At 40.5% G+C, this 19,300-nt stretch overlaps 1 protein-coding gene across 1 annotated transcript in view; it reads left to right on the top strand.

Annotated features, from left to right (window-relative positions):
* The window catches only part of LOC126419786 (protein takeout-like), an 87,500-nt gene that overhangs the window by 37,664 nt on the left and 30,536 nt on the right, over positions 1–19,300 (top strand). The window lies entirely within an intron of this gene.

The following is a 19,300-nucleotide window of genomic DNA, read 5'->3' as shown; positions in this document are numbered from 1 at the left end:
TCCGTGTGCATACCGGGTGGAGTCATTCCAGATGTGGAAAGGGTCCTCCCGGATGCCATGAGGAGCACAGGATGCAGCCAACTGCAGGTGGTTGCTCACGTCGGTACCAATGATGTGTGTCACTTTGGATCAGAAGAGATTCTCTCTGGTTTCGTGCGGCTAACAGAAGTGGTAAAAGCTGCCAGACTTGCTTGCAAGATGAAAGTAGAGCTGACCGTTTGCAGCATAGGCGACAGGACCGATTGCGGAACTCTGGTACATAACCGAGTGGAGGCTCAGATGGTTCTGCGACCGTGTAGGCTACAGATTCCTCTACTTCCGCCAAAGGGTGGTTTGGTTTCGGGTTCTCCTGAATAGGTCAGGTGTCCGCTATACACGGGAGGCGGCTACATGGGGTAGGAGGGGCTATGTGGCGTGGATTGGCCTTTTTTTTAGGTTAGAGCGTCTCGGGAAAACACAAGAAGGGCTTCAGTCACAAAGGGTGCAGGCTGAACACAGAGAGAACGTAGATACAGAAACAATTGGTATAACAGCTATAAATTGTTATAGCTGTGTTGGGAAAGTATCAGAGGTCCAACCGCTAGTAGAAAGCACTGATGCTCAAATCGTTATAGGCACTGAAAGCTGGCTAAAGCCGGATATAAGTTCAGCTGAAATTTTTGCGAAGAACCTAACGGTGTTCCGAAAGGATAGGCTAAACATGGTTGGAGGCGCCGTGTTTGTTGATGTTAGAAGTAGTTCAGCTTGTCGCGAAATTGTAGTAGATACTTCCTGTTAGTATGGGCAGCGGTCATTGTTGGCAACCGGTATGAAATAATAATTGGATCCTCTTACTGACCTCCCAATTCAGATGATACAGTTGCTGAAAGGTTCAAAGAAAACTTGAGGTTGGTTTCAAACACGTACCCGACTCATAATGTAATAGTTGGTGGTGACTTTAATTGACCCTCGATATGTTGGAGAAAATAAATGTTCATTTCCGGAGGTATGCATAACATATCATCCGAAATTGTGCTAAAAGCATTCTCTGAAAATTATTTGGAACAGTTAAGTTCATGGGCCCACGTAAACAGCAAACGGTTGCAACAAATAGCCGGCCGGGGTGGCCGAGCGGTTCTAGGCGCTACAGCCTGGAACGGCGATACCGCTACGGTCGCAGGTTCGAATCCTGCCTCGGGCATGCATGTGTGTGATGTCCTTAGGTTAGTTAGGTTTAAGTATTTCTAAGTTCTAGATGACTGATGACCTCAGAAGTTAAGTCCCATAGTGCTCAGAGCCATTGGAATCATTTTTTTGCAACAAATAATCCTGAGTTAATAATGAGCATCAAAACCAATTCAGGGAACAGTGAACACAGGGTTGTCGTAGCGAGACTGAATATTGTAAGCCCCAAACCCTGGTAAAGTAAGCGAAAAATATACCTATGACAAAAAAAAGATAAAAATTTACTTGGCGCCTTCCTGAAAGACAATCTCCACTCATTCCGAATTAGTACTATAGGTGTATACCAGATGTGGCTTTAATTCAAAGTATCGACAGCAATTGAGAGATTTATACTAAATAAATTAACAAACCACGGAGCTGATCCTCCTTGGTACAAAAAACAAGTTAGAACACTGTTGCCGAAACAACTAAACCAACATGACAAATTTAAACAGACGCAAAATCCCCAAGATTGGTGATCTTTCACAGAAGCTCGAAATTTAGCGCCGACTTCAATGCGAGTTGCTTATAACAGTTTCCACAACGAAACTGTGTCTCCAAATCTGGCAGAAATTCCAAAGAGATTTTGGTCGTATGTGTAGTATGTTAGCGGCAAGAAACAATCAATGCCTTTTCTGTGCGATAGCAATGGAGATACTATCGAAAACAGTGCTGCCAAAGCAGGTTTACTAAACACAGCGTTCTGAAATGCCTTCACAAAAGAAGACGAAGTAATTCCAGAATTCGAATCGAGAATAGCTGCCAACATGAGTAACGTAGAGGTAAATATCCTCGGACTAGTGAAGCAATTTAAATCACTTACTAAAAGCAAGTCTTCTGGTCCAGATTGGCCGGCCGCGGTGGTCTCGCGGTTCTAGGCGCGCAGTCCGGAACCGCGCGACTGCTACGGTCGCAGGTTCGAATCCTGCCTCGGGCATGGATGTGTGTGATGTCCTTAGGTTAGTTAGGTTTAAGTAGTTCTAAGTTCTAGGGGACTGATGACCACAGCTGTTAAGTCCCATAGTGCTCAGAGCCATTTGATTTGGTCCAGATTGTATACCAATATGGTTCCTTTCGGAGTATGTTGATGCATTATCTAGCTCCATACTTAACAATCATATACAGCCGTTCGTTCGACGAAAGATCTGTTTCCGAAGCCTGGAAAGTTGCACAGATCACACCAATGTTCAAGAAAGGTAGTAGGAGTAATCCACTAAATTACAGGCCCATGTCGTTAACGTCGATATGCAGCGAGATTCTGGAACATATATTGTGTTCGAACATTATGAATTATCTCGAAGAAAACGGTTTATTGACACACAGTCAACAAGGGTTTAGAAAACATTCTTCCTGTGAAACACAACTAGCTCTTTATTCACATGAAGTGTTGAGTGCTATTGACAAGGGATTTCAGATCGATTCCGTATTTCTGGATTTCCGGAAGGCTTTTGACAGGAAATTGCGTGCTTATGGAATATCCTCTCAGTTATGTGACTGGATTTGTGAATTCCTTTCGGAGAGGTGACAGTTCGTAGTAATTGACTGAAAGTCATCGAGTGAAACAGAAGTGATTTCTGGCGTTCCCAAAGGCAGTGTTATAGGCCCTTTGCTGTTCCTTATCTATATAAACGATTTGGGAGACAATCTGAGCAGCCGTCTTCGGTTGTTTGCAGATGACGCTGTCGTTTATCGACTAATAAAGTCATTAGAAGATCAAAACAAACTGCAAAACGATTTACAAAAGATATCTGAATGGTGCGAAAAGTGGCAGTTGACCCTAAACAACGAAAAGTGTGAGGTCATCCACATGAGTGCTAAAAGGAACTCGTTAAACTTCGGCTTCACGATAAATCAGTCTAATCTGAAAGCCGTAAATTCAACTAAATACCTAGATATTACAATGACGAACAACTTAAATTGGAAGGAACTCATAGAAAATATTGTGGGGAAGGCTAACCAAAGACTGCTTCTTATTGGCAGGACACTTATAAAATGTAACAGACCTACTAAAGAGAATGCCTACACTACGCTTGTCCGTTCTCTTTTAGAATGCTGCTGCACGGTGTGGGATCCTCACCAGATAGGACTGACGGACTACATCGAAAAAGTTCAATGAAAGGCAGTATGTTTTGTATTATCGCGAAATATGGGAGAGACTGTCACAGAAATGATACAGGATTTGGGCTGGACATCATTAAAAGAAAGGCGTTTTTCGTTGCGACGGAATCTCCTCACGAATTTCCAATCACCAAGTTCCTCCTCCGAATGTGAAAATACTTTGTTGACATCGACCTACAAAGGGAGGAACGTTCACCAAGATAAAATAAGAGAAATCAGAGCTCGTACTGAAAGATATAGGTGTTCATTCTTTCCGCGCGCTATACGAGATTGGAATAATAGAGAATTGTGAAGGTTGTTCGATGAGCCCTTGCAGAGTATCCATGTAGATGTAGATGATGTAGAAATAAGTATCAGAGAATGATGAGTTCCTCCAGTCAAATAAAGAGATCCACAGCCCCATCTTTTGTAGACCAATTAATTAAGGAATAAGCAAACTGAATTTTATAAATAAAGAGAATATCTCTTGCAATGTAATCGACATTGATTTAAATATAGTTACTTGAGACTCTTCAGTCCAACAGTGTAGCACACACTGAGTGATTTTTCTGGTCAATTGTTTTCTGGGGGGAGGGGGGGGGGGCGAGGGATGGTGGTGGAGATCCAAAGTGTGCCCAAATCACCTTTGACCCACTACTATCAGGTTTGCTTGAAATACATGCTGTAACGGTCGTGAGCGTTAGTTACCTTTAAGAATGGACGTGGTTGGTTGATGTTAGTCAAGAATTCCTTTACAAGGGCATGTAAAAGAGCTAAGAGAAGCTGGATATTCGTCTGAAATACCGCAGAATATGTATGTAGCGACTGCACATGATTACTGGCAGCGGTGGTCACGGGAATGTACTGTAGTAAGACGACTGCGCTCCAGACGGTGATATGGCACTACAGATGGGGAAGAGAATTGTGGTCAGAGTATGGCTCTGGCATATCGTACTGCATCTTCAGCAGCAATTTGAGCATCAGTGGGCACCACAGTGACAACTAACTGTTACCAATTGGTTACTTCAGGGGCAGCTCCGAGCCAGATGCCTTCAAGGTTACCATTCCACTGACACCAAACTACCGACATCTGTGACTTCAGTGGCGTCTAGCGCGAGCTGTTGGAGGGAAGGGTGGAGATCTGTTATGTTTTCTGATGAAAGATGGTTGTGCCTGGTGCGAGTCGTGGCCCTGTGTTAGAAGGAGGCTAGTGGGGTGTGATTTCGTATGACAACAGTAGAACTCTCGTGGTTATTCCGTTCACCTTGACTGCAAATCTGTACAGCAGTCTAGTGATTCGACATGTTGAACTGTCATTTATGAACAGCATTCCTTTGAGGGCTTTGCAACTGGGTAAAGCTGTCCCACATACCACTGTTGTAAAGCAAAGTGCTCTACGGCGTGTCAACATGTTGCCTTGGCCAGATCGATGACAAGACCTGTCTGCAGTCGAAGACATATGGGACATCACCATTCGACAACTCCAGTGTCATCCACAACAAGCATTAACCGTCCCTGTATTCACCGACCAAGGCATGGAACTCCATTTCACAAACAGATATGTGGCACCGGTACAACACAATGCATGCAAGTTTGCGAGCTTGCATTCAACATTCTGGCATTACAGCTTTTATTAATATACCAGCACTTCGCATTTGCGCTGGCATATCTCGCTCTTACATGAACCTGCCGTCCTGCAATGCTAATAATTTAAATATGTTACCAGACAAATATGCTTCCACAGTTTCATTACTCTGCATTAGTTATTTTCTGTTGTGGCAATTTTTTCCCTTAGTGTATTTCACAATGCAAAAAAGTCAGTGCTACATTGTCCATTCGTATCACAACACAGTTCGCCATACCTACAAGTATAATATGTACCATTTCATAAACATACGATGCACAGTTAACTGGCATCATGACCACAGCGACGATGTCTGGTTTCCATTTCCCATAGTGTGACGTCCCATTGCTTTGCTTGGGAATTTCAGTCCGCATACTTGCATAATATGTGAGACGTCGAAAATGGATAAGACATTAGTATTACACGTTGCAGAGCCTTGGTGTAAGATTTCTGGGAAAAGATAGTATGTCGTGAAATGACCGAGATGTTCTATTGCTCTTTTTTGTTTTAGTTTCTTTAATAGTCATCTACCCGATGTAACCTATGTAATCCCTCAGTGTGTAGAATATGTTGCTTGACAAATACTTTTTATTGACTTTTTAAATAATTTTTTCTGTAATATCTTCTGTCCTCTTACGAAATTTCTTGATGCTGTTTGAGTTTTATGTTTATTCTTTTTTGTAAATATACGTTCGGTCAAGATTCGGTTGCATGGTAGTGGGCAGAGCTGTCTGTGCAGTAACTATGAAGGCTAATTATAACGTGGACAGCTCACTGGTAAACAGGCTCACATTGCACTGATTAACCAAAACATTATGACTGTGTACTTAAAAGCTTGTTGGTCTGATTGTGGAATGCAATTCAGCAGCGATTCTGGGTGGCATGGATTCGAGAAATACTTGATACGTTTTCAGACTTTCGTGGCACCAGATGTCTAAGCGCAGATCATGTTTGTGGGCTCAGAGCTGGCGCTCGATAGCGTCCCAGATGGGTTTCATTGGACTCAGGTAAGCTGAATTTGATGGCCAAGAGATCAACATGAGTTCACTGTCATGCTCCTCAAAATATTGCAGCACAATTATAGCCTTGTGGCACTGACAATTATCCTGCTGGAAGATGCTATCTATGTTGAGGAAGACATGAAGCATAAGAAGTTACAAGTGGTCCCTAATAACGTTCACGTAGCCCACACCTGTTATGGTGCCTTCGGTTACTACCGCAGGTCCCATGGAATCCCAAGTGAATGCTCCCAGAGACCTGCGTCCGTGTCACAATGCATGTTTCGAACAGCTGTTCGCCTGAATGAGAGCGTTTCTGGATGCGGCTATCGAACTGGTGTAACAGTAAACGGGATTCATCCGACCAGCCGGAACGATTCCATTGAGCCATGGTCCAATGTCGACAATTCCGTGTCCACTGTAATTTAATTGACAACGTTCACACACATGGCTCTGAGCACTATTGTACTTAACTTCTGAGGTCATCAGTCCCCTAGAACTTAGAACTACTTAGACCTAACTAACCTATCACACACATCGATGCCCGAAGCAGGATTCGAACCTGCGACCGTAGCGGTCGCGCGGTTCCAGACTGTAGCGCCTAGAACCGCTCTGCCACTCCGGCCGGCAATTGACAATGTTGTTGCGTCAGCATGGGAATATGTAGGGCTCCTCTGCTGCTTAATAACATGTTCAAAAGTGTGTGCCAAACGGTGTGCTCCAAAACACTTGTCCCTTCTCCTGCACTGTACTCTATCGTGAGATCTGCCAAAGAGTGTTGCCTATCCTGATTTAGAGAGCGGGCCAACCTCAGGCCCTGTGTTCTGTCATGACGTATGGACGTCCAACTTCTTGTAGTCTACTCGTAGTTTCGGTTTTCTTGAACTATTTTCCGTTGATGCTTACGACAATAGTACGCGAACAGCCAACCGGTTTCACTGTTTCCCAGAAACTCGCTCCGGGCACTGCGTCACAACCATCTGGCTTTTGTCAAAGTTGTTTAAATCGGCGGATTTCTGCATTTGCGCCTCTTCTCATACGTAGAATGATTCCCCATTCGTCTTTGCTTCGCTCATATACTTCTCTTCCCGCGTCACGTGTCCTCAGCGCCGCCCATACAACTTCGCGGTGAGTAGTTGGCATAATGTTTCGGCTTCTCAGTGTATGTTGTTAAAATTGCTAATTTCTTAAGAGATATTTATAATAATCTCAACACTATTTTTGTTACTATTCATATGGCCCTTTTCTGAAGTTAGTTTTAACATCACGAACTATACTGAGAACTAGAGAAAGTGTTATTAATAGGCACTGGCAGATTCGTTCCTTAGGACTTTGATTAAAAGTTCAGAAGAGAATAATTCTTTAGCTCTAAAACTTTGTTGCAGCAAAAACCAGAGAAATAGGGGGGGGTGGGTGATGATATTGACTGTACTTTGAATCCACACAGACAGACTATTAGCTTCCACCGTAACTTATGCTGGTCACAGTTTCGAAGCTCTCAAGATTCTAATTCGGAAATAAGATTTAAACCGTCGTGTGACCATAATCATTCAGATTTACCCAGGTTTTGTTCAGTCATTTGAGGTAAATTCGAGGATGTTTCCTATTTCTACCTTGCTCCCAGCCTTGAATGACCTCGCTTTCAATTGGACGCCAAAATCTTATCTTCATTTTATCGTTAATCGAGCTCACTTTGGATATAAGAAAACACGAAAATCGTTTCAGCTGATAGCTCTGAGGGGCGACTTTCGTTCCGGGGAGAAGGTGCAATCACGGAAACCTGTTCCCGTTTGTATGGGCTAATCATGTTGTTTTCAGGCCGCTCTCTTCTTTAAAACGACCTAGAGGGAAGTACTTACGTAAATGGCAATTTCTAGCTGCTATCGAAGCTGAAATAAATGCCCTGCTCGATAAACGCGGCAAAGTTTTAAAGCCGTATGAAAACCGTCGCCAAATCAGAAAGCAACTGCTTTGATGAGTGCGTTGACTGTTTTGTACGTGATGTTGAGCTACGATTTTCTGCACTCCACTGCTCTTTGTAAGGTTCTCAGGCGACGGACCTTTTAAATTACACAGTAATCATAAAGAAAATACATCAGTGATGCCGACTTCAGCTGCGACGTTATTAATATTCAACGATTTTGAAAATTTCTCGGTTTCTTTTTCCTAACAAAGGAACATTCTTGCAAACTAATGTATCGCCTTTAGGCGAGATAGATGACATTTTATTATTGCAAAGAAAAACTTAGCGTCTTCCAAATAAACAAGCTGGATGTATATTTGTTTATTACAATTACCGTGACTTACGGCCTACATGAAATTCTGTAGGCCTAAAATTTTAGCCCACCAAAGAACAGATACCGAGAGATTATTCCATGTCAAACAGATAGTTACGGTAACTAGACAAGAGATAAAACATTAATTAAGATTCGTGGAATTCCGTTTGCCTTCATACAGAATAGAAATCCAGAACTCCCAACAACGAGGAACATGTGACCCTCGGTTAGCACATATTCATTAAAGGGTCGTCGCGGTAAGCAAAATATAGTACAATACTGATTTCGTACGAGAAATTCGCCGTTACACGGTACAGAGTTTTAGCATCACTACTTTCTTTAGGGGTAGTTTCCGGTCGGTCAATTTCAAGTTTATGTTAATAGACCGCCTAGTACAAGCTACGACTGAGCAAGGTTGAAGTAAGAAATCGGAATCATCCGGACATTTACTTTGAGATATTTATGTAAATCACAGAAAATTCAACTCTGAAATCGCGTCCTCCTAAATGCACGTGAATTCTCTTAACTGCGACACGGCTACGATCATCCCTTCTTTGTGACTGAAACAGAAACTCATTCGTGTCAGGTGTGGAAAAAATTTATATGAACCAGATTTCAGTAAAAGGTTTTGCGCTATTTTGCTGCTGGAAATATTACGTCCTCGTTGCCAATGCTGGTTCAAAATGGCTCTGAGCACTGTGGGACTGAACATCTATGGTCATCAGTCCCCTAGAACTTAGAACTACTTACACCTAACTAACCTAAAGACATCACACAACACCCAGTCATCACGAGGCATGCAAATGCTGGAAGATGACGGCGATGCTTGCAGCTCGCATGAGAGCAAATCAAAAAAAGCTCACCAACAGCTTTGTTTACACACCTGACCGAAAGAAAAGGAGAAAGAGGCGTACGAGGAATTTGTGCTTAACGTCCAGCCGATGACGAGGAAGTGTGACGTTGCGTTTCCTTGTTTCTTACTGAAAGAAAAAAACCATAATCACGAATACGTATACATCTTATTAATGAGCTAACCTTTAAAGTAAAAAAAATTGATAATAACGTCAATTACCTGTTTCGGAAGTTCTAAGCCTTCTGCTTGTGTTCAAATCGTATGTGTTTCAGTTTTTAACTTTTGTCTGTATTCTTTCTATAGTCCGTATTCTTTCTAATGTAGGTATTCACATTAATACAGCATAAGCAGCACGTTCACCTATATTTTTGACTGTAGTCGTGTGTCATCGTGCTGTAAGACATAATATCTCACCATCTGTCCCCACACTTTTCTATTTCCCTTTATCCTCTTTTAGTTCTTCTTTCATTTTAGTTATCCTGTTATGCATCGCGATCGACCTCTGAACTGTAAATAGTTCATAAAGTAAAATACTTTTTGTACAGATGGTTTTCAGACTGCCCTTACTGACAGCTGTCTGTGCTGCTGCGTCCGTTAATTATAGCATTGACGAGCACTGTCATGGTTTCCGCGCACTTTTCATGTGTACTTCGGTTTTACATTTACTTTAATTCGTAGCTCATCCGTGCCTGTTTTGCATAGATTTTCATAAGATCAATATGGAATGTTCCTTTACTTAGTAGAGGAAGGTGAGGCACAGTGACCAAGGACGCCTGCCGAGAGGTAGTCAAACGACGTCAGTATGATGGTAAAAGAGGAAATTTACTCGAAATAAGAAAAAGTGTGATGTCATTCGCGTAAGTACTGAAAGGAATCCATTAAATTTGAGTTACTTGATAAATCGCATACATATAAAGGTTTCAGTTCAACAAAATACCAAGGAATTAAAATTGCAATCAACATGAACTTGGATCACTTAGATAATGTTGTGCGGAAGGCAAACTAAAGACAGAGTTTTATTGGCAGAACACTTCGAAGGTCCTACAGCTCTACGAAAGACGCTACCTATAATACGCTTGTCCGTCTTCTCCTAGACTACTGCTGTGCTGTATGAGATCCTTATCAGATAGCACTGATGGAGGACATCGAAAAACTCCTAAGAAGGGCAGCTCATTCTATATTATATCGAAATATGGAAGAGAATGTCACTGATATCATAAGCCATATGGGGCGGCAATTATTAAAACAAAGATGTTTTTTGGTGAGGCGAGATCATGTCACAAAATTTTAGTCATCCGCTGTCTACACTAAATGCGAAAGTATTTTATCGTCCCAAACATACATAGGGAGAACTGATTTATGTAAAATAAGAGAAATCGGAGGTCGTAGGAAAGACTTAAGTGTTATTTTCCTCACGAGCTGTTCGAGAGTGGAACGATTGAGAAATAGTCTGGAGGCGGTTCAATGAACCCTCTGCCATTCACTTAAGCATGAATTGGAGACTAATCTTGTAGACGTAGATGTACGTAGATCAAACTAGATGTAACACGCAACGTTACTGGTCTCAATGCATCTAACAGAGGAAGATTGTACCGTTATTTTTTTACAAAAAATCTTTTACGGTTTTAAACGTCTGGTATAAGGTAAGTCGTTTATATTATTCTTTTTCCTTGCTGGTTAGGGCAGCAGTGAAATATAGCCCTGAAAGGACATTGTACGTAAGGTTCCAGTATCACTGCTTAAAACATTTATTGATTATTAACGTATAAAAGGTATGAGAATTACAGCGTGCAATAGTTCTAATTTTTATATTTTGTGTAAATGAAGAATTTCGTGAGTTATTAAGGTATAACTGAAAATAGTAATAATTTTTACTATCGAGAATCGCACAAACAACTATGTTGTCATTAATTTTAACATTTCTAATTACGTAGGTAAGACGTTGACTTACTGTATTTGAATTTTTTGTGCTATTTTCGTTATGTATGTGGTTCGTAATTTTTTTATTATGTGTATGTCGAACATGTTTTGCTGCTGTAAGCTATATAATAATCAGCAAATATGAAAATATTATCAAATATCACATGAGATACGGACTTCCGTAGGTGTAGATGTGCTAAATACAAATCTTGGTTTAACGTTTCTTTGTGTCGATTTTTTCTACATGCCTGTTAGATGGAGTAACTCTGTGGTGTAAGCGTTTTCTTTTGTATCTTATGCTTTCTATATAGTCCTCGTGATTTTAATTTGAGACGTATAAAACGCAGTATATTCTCCAGTGTTAAATATGAAAGTGATGTTAAGTTTCTGGATGATTGAGCCCACAGTGAAATATGTGTCTTGAAGTGACATAAGTTATTTAGACTTAACTATTAGCAAAAATAACGCTGTACACAACTTTGAATTATACGGAAATGCTACCACCACCGATTGCGTTACGAATGGCGAATAATGTTATCCCACGTCACATAAATTTACGTTCTCGATGGTCAATAGATTAATAAATTTAACACTAAATAAAGACGCAATCGACTAAGAACTTGAAATACTACAAGATACAGCTTACGAAAACAACTTTGACCCTAAAATTGTCACCCAAACTTGTAACAAACGAATAACGAGACACACTACACAAAAATGTCCACCTAGTTAGAGAAAACCAGACAAATCCTAAACTTAAATACATACCGACAGAAACTTTACAAAAACACCATGATTAAATTCGCTTTTCCCACTAACAACAATTCAAGAACGAAACTACGTTTCGTAGCCACCAGAAATTCCAGGAATTTACAAAATCACATGCCATAACTGCAATATCTTACATATCTGCCAGACAGGACTTATTTTAGTCACACGATTCTGTGAACTCGTATGAGTCAATGAAAAAGACCAATCAAGTGGGTAGATACATGGAACAAACAAAAATCACTCAGCAAGAAACATCGAAACCGCTCTAAAACTATTATATAAAACACGAAAAGGATTAGAAATTAATATTTTGGAAGAAGTTGAGATATATTTCACACAACAAAAATCCGAAGGCAATTCTTAATGGACACACCGATTTCAAACACAAAAATTATTTATACAGCTTTATTGACTGAGTCGTTAAAGGCTGAGAGTGAAAGATATACATAAGGATATAGTCGCCTCTGACCAAAGTCTCTTACTATGTCAATATAAAATAACTGTGGTGTGAACTGTAAAAAAAAATTACAGCAAATATCTACAATATTATTTCAAAATATTACGCTACACTCTAAAACAGCACAAAATCAACATGAAATACACTGGTGTCCAAAATTAAAGCAACAAAGGGAAATTTGGCAAGTTACGTTTATTTTCCATCAAACTGTATAAACAGTGGAGGATATAGTACAAAGAATGTAAAGAATACAGAACATAAATAACTGTTATTTGTACAACGGTAGACAAAAACGTTCTTCGTTTTTTCCACTATAATGGATTTGCACACACATTCTGACACTGGCTAATGTGCTCAATATCGGGGTATGACCACCTCTGGCAGCAATACAGGCCCGACAACGATGGGGAATACTGTGACTGATGTTATCAATATCATGTTGAGACAATAACGCCCATTCTTTCTGCACAGCTACTCACAAGTGTTGGAGAGTGGTTGGTGGACGCTGACGTGATGTAACCTATCTGCCTATTGCATCCCAGGCATGCTCTATCGGATTCAAACCGGGAGAGTGAGTAGGCCAGAACGTGCGTGCAATATCTTCGGTTGCTGAGGAAATATCAACCACCTATGCTCTAAGTCGAGCGTTATCGTTCATCAGAACGAAGTCTGGGCCCACAGCACCTCGCAACAACCGCACCTGATGTCCCAGGATCTAGTCACGATACCTGCCTGATAACAGTTAAAACTTGCCGATTTCCCCGTAAAATTTCAGGGATGAGGGGTTGGAGTGATCAACGGAATCATTGCCCACTGTATTAGGGATTCTCCTCGATATCGATCTCTTTCCACAATGCTTGGGTACTGAAGTCGTGTTCCACGCTCCTTCCACATTCGAATGCTTGGAAAATCACTCTCCAGACCAAATCGTGACTCATCTGTCAAAGGAACATTGGTCCAATATTCGACGTCCAGGTGTTATGTTGACGACTCCACTGTACATGTTCCGTTCAGTGAAGGTGCATCACAGGTAGATATACAGCGGGTCTCCGACAGTAAAGGCCACTCTGCCGAAGCCTTCTGTCACCGTTTGTCTCGATACGACATGTCCAGTGGATGCCGCGAGGGCAAATGCCAGTTGCCGTGCAGTACCAAGACGATACCGTCGTGTTCTTACAGCCAAATAACATTGCTCTCTTTCTTATACCACACGTGGTCAGCCCTGCCCTGTTCTTCGGGATACTGTTTCGGTCTCTATAAACTGTCGATACGTCCGACAAACAACAGTACGATTCACATTAAGCCATCGGACCACATCAGTTAGCAACTGTTCTACATCCATTCCACCGCACATAGTCTGATAGGCATCGTCTTTGTGCCATTCCGCCCCGTCTGTGACTGTGTACACATCGAGTGTGGATGTGGGTCTACCCCATTTGATAGGTGCCATGACGTCATTATTGGCGTAGTTGTCCGTTGTTGACCGGAATGCCACCACCCGCGCGGCAGTCTATTGCACGGACAACTGTTGCAAGTTTGTATTATTAAACCTTGAATTAGTCACAAGGCTGGGAAATAGTGGTTTGTTGCTTTAATTTTGGACACAAGTGTAGATATTTCAGAATTTAATGTGAAATATTACGAGAACAGTCACCAGATACAGTCACACCAGATGTTATATATACGTCGGACAACGCAGACGTTAGTCTTCCACTTACTCACATAATTTAGAAGTATAAAAATTAATTACAACGTAGTTGATTGTGTAATTCTCGATAGCAAAAAATATGAATAAAGTTTCAGTTATAAGTTAATAATTCACCAAATTCTCCACTTAAAAAAATAAGAAAATAGAACTACAGTAGCACATTGAAATTCTCAAACTTTGTATACGCGTGATCTTGAAAATGGAAATCTTCCGAAACTGATGTTGTAATAATCAATAAATGTTTTAAGAAGTGATACTGCAACCTTACTTACAACATATTAATCTTATTACGTATATGTAGAGTAATACCTTTGAATCGTTTCATGTTTAAACAGCGTCTTTTGGCCTACAAATTTAGTTCTGTGTGGTTTCTTTTGTGTGATAGTTTCATGTGTGAATCACTAATGGCAACATACTTTCCGATAGGGAAAAGTGACCATCCTAAGCATGAAAATGAACAAGACGTTCACTACAATAAGAGTTCCTACCATACACCTTCCATATGTCACGCTTAGTACGACAGGTCAGATGGACTTCTACCAGTAAGAGTTCTTTCCACGTACCTTTATTACGTCACGCTTAATACTACAGATCCGACTGACTTACAGACCCTTTGATACACGAAGCTGTCATCCGTAATTCCATTCCGTCGGGACTATTTCAAATTAACTATGTTATTTAAAACTGTCTCTGTTCTGTTATGTTTGGTGATTGAAATCGATCTGCTGCAGTCGCCTGATATTGTTTTAAGAGATGAATGTTTCTGGAAATCAGAGCAACGGACGTGAGATGCAGCTGCGATGGCCATTGCCATGTTTCCTCCCTAGGAAGCTGGGAAAGTCTTTCAGAAAAATACATACAGTTCCTACACATTTTTTTTCCTTTTTCGTGTCGTACTATATCACATGTAGGTTCAAAATGTGTAAGCGACATACTTCTGTTAATAATTATGGTACCGCGAAAATACAATTTCTGTTAGGGTGGTAATTTTACCCCATCTACCTCTTACTCTTATTTGCAGTTAGTGTACAATTTTTTGATTACTGATTCTCATGCAATCGCTTCCATAATTAAAAAAGTATCACTGCGTTATCGTAAACAATAGCCTTTAGTGTTACGTAGTTCAGCCATTAAAACAAAATCCTAATGGGTTCCTTTTGTTGTTTGTATGCCTATCGGTCTGTTTGTCTTTCTGTCCGACTGGTAAGAACCTTTTTTCCGAGGAATCGATAGAGGTATCAAGTTAAAATTTATGTCACACACCAAAGTCTACAGTCCCTTCGCAGTGTTCAACATTTAACCTTCCAAGACTGCGAAATCAAAAGATACGGCCATGTATGTCACGTAGTTTCAGAGTCGCGAGCTCATTCATCAAAACCTAGAGGGTACATTCCGTTGACCTACAATTATCACATTTTCAAAAACCGTGGCTTGACAGTATACGTACAGAGAAAATTCAAAAATTGTTAATTTGTGTTTATATCATGCCTCAAAATATTTTTGTCACTTATTTTACCCTTCTTTCTGGCTGTCCGTCTGTTAAAACCTTTTTCTCTCAGTAGTGTGTAAGAGAATCGAGTTGAAATTTATATATCACCTACTTGGATACTCGTAAACTCACTCGTTAAAACATATTGGGTATGTCCCCATGGTCTATAATTAGGAAATTCGGCAAGGAGCAAGGTTTTACAGAACAAGTAAAGGAAAAAATTCAAAAATTGTTAATTTGTAATTATATGACAAAAAAAATATATTCTTGTCATGTGTTACCCTTTTACTGTCCGTCTGTTGAAACCTCTTTCTCTCAGGAACGGATAGACGTGTCATACTGAAGTACATGTCACATACTGTGATACTTTGTCTGCGTACAATATTTAAGGTTCGAAGTTAACGCGAGTAAAAGACGCTATCATTTATAACACGTATCTTAATACTCGCAAACTCAAGCATCAAAACCTGTAGGGTGCACCCGTTAACCTAGAACCATGAAATTTGGCAAGAAGCAAGGTTACACAGTACCAGTAAAGGGAAAAAAATTCGAAAATTGTAAAATCGTTATTATATGAAATAAGAAATATCTTTTGGCATTTATATATTACACTGCATTCGCTGTCCGTTAATAGCGAAACAGAAAAAATATTGCTGCATGTAAATATAAAACGTAAGTTATAGTCATGTTTTAATGTGTGAATAAAAAACATTTCATTAGATCTCCTCTCTTTACATATATAAAGCGACGTCCGCTTTCGCTTCTTTTTAATCGCCGGGATATCTTAGGAACTACTATAGATATTTTGTCACGGTCTTGGAATTCCTGGGACTGTTGGCTTGCCAATATCGATAACAGACAAAAATCGTCGAGAGCTCCTCCGCTTGCCAGGATGAGTAGTCTGTCTACATGTTGTTGTTGTTGTGGTCTTCAGTCCTGAGACTGGTTTGATGCAGCTCTCCATGCTACTCTATCCTGTGCAAGCTTCTTCATCTCCCAGTACCTACTGCAACCTACATCCTTCTGAATCTGCTTAGTGTATTCATCTCTTGGTCACCCTCTACGATCTGTCTACATACATAATTAAATTTGTGAGGAACCCTCATTGCGCGAATCCTACTCGCACGTAGCCACACTTTAATGTTTGAACCAGTTAAGGAATACCATTGTTGGTCGAACAGAGCGGTAGAAACGGTTGCGTGAACGTAAACGATAACCAACAATCGGGAAGCATTAAAAACTTTACTGGCCAGCAAGCGTGGTTATTTTTCTGCAGATAATGATCTTACAGAGTCTTATTATAATAAGTTTTGTTATTCTAATGAACAGATAAGTTGGCACTACAATACGATAACCTTCTACAACTTGACTGTAACGATTAATGTAGTTGGTCGCTAATGAATAATAATGAAAAAAACTGATGGGACGTGTTGGCTGCCCTTCTACCATATCAATGTGCTACTTACGTTGAGGTACGTATCACAAGTAAAGTCACTTAGTATCTATTTCATAAAATATTCATCCGCATGTCATCGTAGTTAGTGTCACTGTACGCTACAAACTCATTTGTTTGGTATTTGCGTGGCTGCTGCAACCTAGAAATAATTTCATGCACATTAGTGTTATGTACATGTGCATGGTCCGCAGCTCGTGGTCTTGCAGTAGCGTTCTCGCTTCCAGCGCACTGGGTTTGAGGTTAGATTACCGGTGGAGTTAGGGATTTTCCCTGCCTCCAGATGACTGGATGTTGTTGTGTCACCTTCATCACCGCTATTCATCCCAGTTACGGTCGGAGGAAGGCAAGGGCAAACCACCTCCGCTAGGACCTTGACTAGTCGGCGGTGCGGGTCTCCCTCATTGTCCCCCTACGCTCCTCGGAGTATGGGACCTCATCATCATCATGTGTACATGTCTCTGATAACTATCATATCAGTTGCTGAATGAGAATAAAGTCTCATTTGTTCCACTTATTACGCATATTTCATAACTACTTCAAAATGAAACCCAAAAATGATAGTCGAGCACTCAGTTCTCAAATACTTAGCACAAATTTTTTTTTTAGTTTTGTTATAACACGCTCGCAGTTTTAATGCGGTTCTGTCACTGTCGTGTTATAGAACGAGCAAAGTAACTGATGCGAAGAGCCCCATAAGGCTGCAGAACCATGTCCTGTCGCGCACTATACGAGAAACTCTGTAAAAGCTGCCATTGAGGTGCCTGGTGGAGTGGCAAAATCGATCAAAATCGAAAGACAGCGATCGATCTCGACTGCATATGACAACGTTTTGGTGACATCTTTCTGCACCTGCAGTACTTTTCAGGAACTTGTATCACTAACTATTTATTTGGATCTGCCAGGATTGACCAGATTTGAATAGTTTTAGTTAAGTATTTCAGCCACTGTGTCAGCGGAGATGAACTGGAAAGTTCGTCTTGCAGTCAAATCTCTATGGGCTCACATTTCCGCGACATGGGTTGTAGCATACGCAGTCCACAGGCATCTGCAAGCGATCTGCGTGTGTTGCATGTACAGCTTTTCTAACAATCAGGAGTTAGTCTTACAGTACAAGAATTTTAGGCACTTGCCTTGTGAGGCTGTGTGAGGCACTCGGGGTCCAGAGATCACCGATGGCAACCTTTTTCTGCTGCTATCATGGCTGTCTCTATCCGGTGATGGCTGGTGCATTCTGATGAGTTCTGAGTCATCGTCGCATTTGCATTAGCATTATCCATTTTCTGAGCAGCTCAAAATTTCTGGGATCTTCTACGCAACTTGAGTTGCCTGATTAATCGTATTATTTCGTTGGTCTTGGAGTCCCTTACAATACATTTGCGAGCTGCACATATTAGGAAAGTTTATAGCCCTCCCCAACCACTCTTCCACAGAAATGAGTTACCTCCCACAGTGTTAGCGGAATATTCATGGTTAGAGAGCTTTGTGTTTCAGTACTTTACACGATTTTGTACACGTTGCGTAGGAGCAATTTCTCCGTCGCCATTGCAAGACATTATGTTCATTGAGTTGGAAAGTTGGTTTTTGCTATGTTTAATGTTGTATACGTCTAGCAAGAGGAACTAAATCATATATTCAACCTTGACATGAGTTTTAGAATCAAACTATTGTTCTACAATTGATACCGGTCTGGCGACAAATGTATCACCAGCATTTCTAATTTGTTTTTTCACTGTGATGGTGCCCAGTGCAAAGTATACAAAGCAGATACCAATTAATTTGTTTGGACATTAAATACTGTATAAACGTAGTTTCATATGTGGTCACGATTTATGATTTACAAACTTTCCACCGAGCTCGTCCTTACAATTGAAGACATAAAGTCTGTATATGAGTCCGCGATCATTTTATTTTTAGCACTTTTATTTTCACAAGTCCGTCTTCATCACATAGATTTCTTTACACTTAATGACCGGTTTCGGCTTATCGCCATCTTCAGATCTGTTGTAAATATAAATATTGTCTAAGCGGCCAGGTTCAATTAATTAAGATTAAATCTATACAAGTCTTAGTGATGAATGAAATATAAAATATTTATAGCCATGCATGGGAGTCATACATACAGTTAAAATATTCTGATATAAATCATCGTCAATTTAAACATGTGCGTGCTAATAATCAGATTGCGTCAGTATTTATACAAAAACCTAATGCCTGCAGAGGGCACTTCAGCCAGAGTACATAGTAAACCAGCGTCGCCAATATAGAGATTAAAATGCTGTATGCATTGTCTTCAGTTAAAAAAAATTTCCCCCTAGGCTAAACGAGCGTCTGTCATTACAAACATATGCTGATATACTGTAAGTGAAATTAGACTCGTACTTGTAATCCATGAAAAGTACAAATAATGTACAATACAGCCCATAGCCTGGTTAGGTAACATACAACTTT

The sequence above is a fragment of the Schistocerca serialis genome, chromosome 9, assembly GCF_023864345.2.
Source record: "Schistocerca serialis cubense isolate TAMUIC-IGC-003099 chromosome 9, iqSchSeri2.2, whole genome shotgun sequence".
NCBI classification, from domain to species: Eukaryota; Metazoa; Arthropoda; class Insecta; order Orthoptera; family Acrididae; genus Schistocerca; species Schistocerca serialis.
This window is presented reverse-complemented; position numbering and strand designations above follow the sequence as displayed.